Source organism: Nannospalax galili, unplaced genomic scaffold (assembly GCF_000622305.1).
Source record: "Nannospalax galili isolate Female #2095 unplaced genomic scaffold, S.galili_v1.0 scaffold120, whole genome shotgun sequence".
NCBI lineage: Eukaryota > Metazoa > Chordata > Mammalia > Rodentia > Spalacidae > Nannospalax > Nannospalax galili.
The window spans coordinates 5,684,177-5,690,057 of record NW_008350324.1 but is presented as its reverse complement, the minus strand read 5'-3'; the positions used below and the strand labels follow the sequence as shown (position 1 = coordinate 5,690,057).

The 5,881-nt window shown below is 43.4% G+C and overlaps 1 pseudogene; it reads left to right on the top strand.

Moving 5' to 3' along the window:
• Window positions 1-708: 708 nt before the first annotated feature.
• On the top strand, window positions 709-1,314 carry LOC103745575 (annotated as a pseudogene).
• The last annotated feature ends 4,567 nt before the right edge of the window (window positions 1,315-5,881 follow it).

The following is a 5,881-nucleotide window of genomic DNA, read 5'->3' as shown; positions in this document are numbered from 1 at the left end:
GCAGAGGTCAGAAGAGGCTATCAGATCCCCTGAGACTGGAGTTAGGGACAGTTGTTAGCTGCCACGTGGGTGCTGGGATTCAAACCCGGGTCTTCTGCAAGAACAACCAGTGTTCTTAACCGCTGAGCCATCTCTCCAGCCCATGTCCAGTATTTTTTACATGAGTGCTGGGAATCAAACTCAAGTCCAAATGCTTGCTCACTTTACCGATTGAGTCATCTCCTCCAGCCCTACACCAGGACTCTTAACCTTTCTATTGCTTATGCTACTAAGATCAGGGTAACTGCACATATGAAATTCACTTGTATTGCATACCATTCAGTGATTCGAAGTGAATTTACAGAATTATAGAGAATCACCAGTAATACAACATACACCACACTCATAATCTGTTATTCAACAATAAATAATATAGATGACTCAAAAAGAGCACTTTCTGTGAGTCTCATGTCCTTCAGAGTTCTTTAAACACAAATGCTAAAGTCAGGATCTATTGTTATATTCTATATTAGTTACCTTTTATTTCATTTATTTAGCTTGTTTATGGGGTACGTACACATGTACCAGGTACACACATGAAGGTCAGGGGATAACTAGCAGGAGTCATTTCTCTTCTTCCACCATATGGGACCTGGGGGTCGAACTCAGGTTTGGTAAGTACCTTTACCTGCTGAGCCATCTTGCTAGGTCCTTATTAAAAAAAAAAAAAAAAAAAAAAGTTACTGAGGAAGATCCTGTAGCCATCCAGCCCCATGGAGCCAGGCAGCCTACCTAGTATAGGTGGCCATGGGGAAGCAATACTTCTGTGGCTACTGTGACTGTTCCTTCCAGGACAACCTCTACAACTGAAAAAAGCACCCGAATGGGCTCTAGCACCTCAAGGCCAAGGTGTAATAAGACATGTATGTACCGAGATGTGGGTACCATCTTGCTGGATGAACAGAACAAGTGACCTTGCAGGAAGTTCCTGCTGGTAGGTCAGTGTGACTTTGGTTCCAACTGCAGATTTTCCCACATCAGAACAAGACCTGCAGGAACTGAGCATCCAGGTGGAGGAGAGAGGCAAGCCAGAGAATGGTCACTAGAGACTGCTTAGCTTCCTGAGGGCTACCTGAAGGACTGGCTGGAAAAGAGAGCTAAGCGACTGAGCCAAGTGGCAGGGCTGAACCCATTAGAGCCACTGTCTTCCAGTACCCTGTGGGCTGGCCTCCAGTACAGGAGCTGCCCACCTCCCCGTGGGGACCCCCACCTAGAGGGTGGCCCCTGCAGGCCAGAGTCCAGTGGGGCTGAGCCCCTTGCCTTTGCCTAACTTCAAACTGGTCAGCTGTCTGGTCAGTTAACAATAAAGACAACTAAGCCTGGGGGAAAAAGTTACTACTTTTATTTATTGTGTGTGTATATGTGAACTGTGGTGTGCATGTGGAGGTGAGAGTACAGCTCATGGGAGTTTTCTCCTTCCACTATGTGGGTCGCATGGATGGAACACAAGTCATCTAGACTGGTGACAAGCCCCTTTACCTGCTGAGCCATCTCTCCTCCCATTCCCCTACCTACACCCCCTTATAATATTTTGAATGTTCTTCCTTTCCCAAATGATTTTCAGACAGGCATTTAAACAAATCTACCATTAGGCACTATGGCACACCCCTGCAATCCCAAGACTTGGGAGGTAGAGTCAGGAAGATCAGAAATTCAAGGTCAGGGTTGGAGAGAGAACTCAGTGGTTAAAACTCTGCTCTTGCAGAGGACATGGATTCAGTTTCTGCCACCCACATGGCAGCTACATGTTGTGCACTTACATAAAGGCAAAACACTCATGTACATAAAATAACAAAAAAATGGGGGACTGGAGAGATGGTTCAGCATTTTAAGAGCACTGGCTGCTCTTGCAGAGGACCTGGGTTCGGTTCCCAGGAACCCACGTGGCAGCTAACAACTCTCCCTAACTCCAGCTCAAGGAGCTTAAATGCCCTCTTTTGACCTCCCTGAGTATTTTGTGCATGTGGTACACTTACATACGTGCAGACAAAACACTCATATGCATAAAATAAAAATTAAAATAGTAATACAATAAGTTCAAGATCATCCTTAGCAACTTAATGAGTTTGAAGCTAGCCTAAGCTACATAAAACTCTGTCTCAAAAAAAAAGCCAGGGTGGAGAGATGGCTTAGTGGTTATGAGCTCTGACTGCTCTTGCAGAGGACCCAGGTTTGATTCCCAGCACCCACATGGTGGCTACGAACCGTCCTTAACTCCCGCTCCAGGGGAATCCAAAGCCCTCTTCTGACCTCCGCAGCATTGCACGACACGGGTACACTCACATACATGCAGGCAATATACTCATATACATCAAAATAATAAAGCTAAAAAATATGATCAATATTTCAGCAATAAAAAAAATGAGAAAGCTCCTAGAGAAAGCCTTTGAGACTTGGGAATTGAGCACTGTAGATTCTCTACTTGGCATCTAATTTCAATGACCCTTCAGCGTGCTGCAGGGCCCTTTTATTAGCCTGTTAAATGTCATCATTTCAATGATTAATCAGGTCTCAGGATCTGAAGGGGATGATCTGAGGGAGCCATGCATGGCAGAAGTGCAGAGTGATTTGCTGCTGCTAACTACAACAGCACCTGTCATATGACCCATATTCCCAGCAATTCATTTTTCTGCAATCATTTCTCTTCAGCTCACTCTGATTGATACTGTTTAATGTGTGATGATACATTATTTCCTCAATGGTCTTGATTTCACTCTCAAAAGCATGAAGATTTAAATCAGTGCCAACCTGCTCCTACCCCCAAAACCCATCCTCTTCAAGTTTTTGCTGATATAATTTCAAAAATAGGATCATGGCTAATTACACCAAGGATTTTTTTCAAACCACAGTTACTCAGAATTCTTAGAGGTGAATCTATTTGTGGACACTCCAGGAATCCCAAAAGACTAAAAGCCAGAAGAAAAAAACAAATGAATGGGCTCAAGGCTTTGCAGGAAGGTAGTAGTTACACACCTTATGTGCAAAGTAGCAACTTCCCCATAACTTTGAAACACCTAAGGGAAGTGTGACAAAACAGCCTGGAACACAAACACTGCCTGAACAGCCTTTCAGAGCACTATTGTCCAAACAAGTTCATTGCTGGTTGGGAAGCTGTTCATTTTATTTTACCTTGAGGGACAGAATAATGATGTAACATTCACAAGATGGAAGCTGGATGCCAGCTGAAGTAGACACAGAAGAAGGAATTCTTTAGTTTCCATTAGAAATGCTTGTGCTATACAAAGCCAGAAATGTAAGGAAACTCAGCCTTTGGTTTTTCCTCCCCTCCTTTTTGTTTTTATTGACACCCCCCCTCCCAGTGGTGAATAAAATAAAATTTTCCTGGTGAATTTTGTGGGCAGTCTGTCATTTTAGGATCCCAAATTTATGGAAAGCTAAAGATTTGAAGTGTGCAACATTGGCAGAATATAGGAGGGGATTTAAAATGGATGTGTCAAAACCAGTGACAGCAGGCCTGACCACTAAAAAGGGATCCTGTTAGTTTGGCTTTTAAGACACAAATGAGCCCCACAATGGTACCCCAGAGAGACAGACTACTATTAATACTGATATGGCTGACCTGTGATCTTACAATGGATTCTTGGATTACTGTGGAATCTAATTAGATCTATGTACTTATCAGAAGGTAGGAAGGCCAGGACTAGAGAATAACAATTACTCTTTTTGGTAGTGCTGGGGATCAAACCCAGGGCTTCTCGCATGCTAGGCAAACAATCTACCACTAAGCTACATCCCCAGGACAAAATATACTAAAGTACAGACTTGTATAAAGCATTCACTCTGTGCCAGTTATGTCCTAAGTGCATGCTACACAATCACTAATCACTCAGCTGGGCATGGTGGTGCATGCCTATGATCCTAGCACTCAGGAGGCTTAGGCAGGAGGACCACTACAAGTTTGAGGACATCAAGGTCTGCATAGGGAGATCCAGTCAATCCAAGCTACACATAGAGACCTTATATCAAAAAACAGAACATTGGAGCTGGAGAAAAGGCTCAGCAGTTAAGAGCACTTGCTGCTTAATCATGAGGACCACAACTTGGTTCCCAGTACCCACATTGGGCAGCTCACAACCACTTGTAACTCCAGCTCCAGGGAATCTGACACCCTCTTCTGGTTTTCCCATGTGTTGCATGACACAGGTGTATTTACATAGATGCAGGCAAAACAACCTGCTTAATCATGAAGACCAGAACTTGGTTCCCAGCACCCACATTGGGCAGCTCACAACCACTTGTAACTCCAGCTCCAGGGAATCTGACACCCTCTTCTGGTCTTCCCATGCGTTGCATGACACAGGTGTATTTACATAGATGCAGGCAAAACAACCACATAAAATAAAAAAATGTTTTAAAAATATATGGGGCTGGAGAGATGGCTCAGCAGTGAAGAACACTGACTGTTCTTGCAGAAGACCCAAGTTTGAATTTCAGCACCCACATGGCAGCTAACAACTGTCCGTAACTCCAGTTCAGGGGATCTGACAGCCTCTTCTGTTATCCGTGGGCATTGCACGACACAGGTGCACTTACCTACATGTAGGCAATACATGCATACACATAAAATAATAAAATATTTTTTAAAAAATTTAATATATATATATATACATACACATATACATATGTAATAGAGGTTTAAAAGAGTTACTCTATAATGGGGGAAAATGCCACCCCAGATAGTACTGGCAATCAAAAAGCTCAGTACCAGGTATAGGTTACCTCCTTTCAAGTTAGGGGGTCCCATAGACACCCTCTCGAACATTACAGGCTATTACCATTCCTCTGGGTTACCCTCTAGAACTTGATAAGATGAACCATATTGCTGAAGACCTGAGTCACAGGACATGGAAAAATTAAGCTGGCACTAACCTGGAAGCTTCATCTCTATTGACTAGCTTTCATAGTGCTGGAATGTTCTATACATGCTACCATGGGGGAAAAGTCATCAGTTTTACCAAGCTGTAAATCCTGTGAGCTGCAATAGTAAGTAGCCCGGTAAGATATGCTCATTGGTGTAGTAGTGACATGAATATTATGAGAGTAACCAGTTATTTCTGATTTAAAGCCAGTTTCACAAAATAGAACCTATTCCTGATACCATTAACTGGGCCCTAAACCCATGGCTCAGTCACAGGCCCTAGGAGAGAACCTAGTACTATTACTCTGTTGACTGGACTGTCCCCTAAATTCTTATCTTTATACCCATAGATTAATATATCTTTCAAACCTTGTCAGAGCAGCTTTTTTTTTTCTCCTGCAGCAGATGGTGATTAATGCAGAGACCCACAACATGCAGAGAATAAGAGACTATGGAATGCTCGGCTCTAAATGGGACAGTTATATCACACTCTGGATCCCCAAGTCTCAAGGATCATTTCAGAAAAGGGGGGCAGAAAGATTGTAAGAGCTAGAGGGAGTAGATTACTGTAGCAAAATAGTATTTGCTGAACATGACAGCACAGTTTCACACATTAACTCACAACAGTTGGGACTGCACACATACACAAGATCAAGCCTGACAAAAATCCCAACACGGATGCAGGAGGGGCCCATGAAGACATAACCCTGTCTGAGGGTCTATGCAGTTGATAGCTAAGAGAGGGAGCGTCACTTTTCTTCAGGAATGTGAGGCCTGAGAGGCTACCCATGCTCCAGTAGATGGTCCCACATCCATGCATATACAGGCAACACTAAATGGATTCATTGGGCATTAAATTTTAAAAAGTGATCGGGGGGAGAGTTGGGAGGGAAAAGTGTCAAGGAGGATAGGGGAGGAATTGGAGGGGAAGGAATGGGGAGTGGATTGGATCCAGTTTATATA